This window comes from Echinops telfairi, unplaced genomic scaffold, assembly GCF_000313985.2.
Source record: "Echinops telfairi isolate 266 unplaced genomic scaffold, ASM31398v2 ScPeMD7_19;HRSCAF=73, whole genome shotgun sequence".
NCBI classification, from domain to species: Eukaryota; Metazoa; Chordata; class Mammalia; order Afrosoricida; family Tenrecidae; genus Echinops; species Echinops telfairi.
The window spans coordinates 8,355,164-8,356,228 of record NW_022103916.1 but is presented as its reverse complement, the minus strand read 5'-3'; the positions used below and the strand labels follow the sequence as shown (position 1 = coordinate 8,356,228).

The 1,065-nt window shown below is 43.3% G+C and overlaps 1 protein-coding gene across 1 annotated transcript in view; it reads left to right on the top strand.

The window, feature by feature from the left end:
* Window positions 1-1,065, top strand: part of KDM6A (lysine demethylase 6A) — a 178,221-nt gene that overhangs the window by 39,681 nt on the left and 137,475 nt on the right. The gene's annotated exons all lie outside the window — the stretch shown is intronic.

Sequence of the window (1,065 nt, the reverse complement as noted above, 5' to 3'; positions counted from 1 at the left end):
GTCCCCCCGGAACTGTCAGTCCCGTTGTTTTCTCCTCCAGATTGTTCATCCAGCCTGTCCTATCCAGACAGGCCTGCCATCATCATTTTCTAGACATTTACTCTCTATTTGAGTCCTTGGTATCAGCTCCTCCTTTTCCCCTCTTTCCCCAATCCCACCCTCATGGCTCCTTAATAAATTATAAATTACTATTTTCATGCCTTACACCAACTGCTGTCTCCCTTCATCCACGTTTCTGTTTTTCCTCCCCCCACATTTCCCCTACCCTCTTGGTATTGCTACTCTCATTTTTATTCCTGAGGGGTTTATCTGACTTGGTCTAGCCAGAACTGACAGGCAGAACTGGGGTCATGATAGTGGGGGGTGAGGAACCCTCAAAGAACCAGAGGAATATTGTGTGTTTTATTGGTGCTATGTTGTGCCCTGGTTGACTTATCCCTTCCTTGTGACCCTTCTGTGAGAGGGGGTGTCCTATTGTCTACAGATGGGTTTGGGGTCTCTGCTCTGACCCCCTCTCCTTCTCAACAATATGGTTTTATTTATTTATTTATTTGTTTGGTTTTGGGTCTTCTATTGCCTGTTACCTGATCCTCTTGACACCTCATGATCACACAGCCTGGTGTGCTTCCATGTTGGTTTGTAGATTGTAGAGACTACCACAAATATGCTTACTTGAGTTATTAACAGCCTGCAATATGCAGATGACACAACCTTGCTGAGAGTTAGTAGGACATGAAACACTTGGTGATGTAGATCAGAGATTGCAGCCTTCAGTATGGATTATAGCTCAATGTAAAGAAGACCCAAGCCCTCACAACTCGACCAATAGGTCACATCATGATGAAGAAAAGACTGAAGTTTTCAAGCATTTTGTCTTGTTTGGATCCACAATCAATTTTCATGAAAGCATCAGTCTAGAGATCTAAAGAAGCGTTGTATTGGCTAAATCTGTTGCACAAGACTTCTTTAGAATGTTGAAAAGCAAGGACTTTCCTTTGAGGAGTAAGGTGAGCCTGACGCACGCTGTAGTATTTTCAATTATCTCATGCATGTGAACATTGTGCA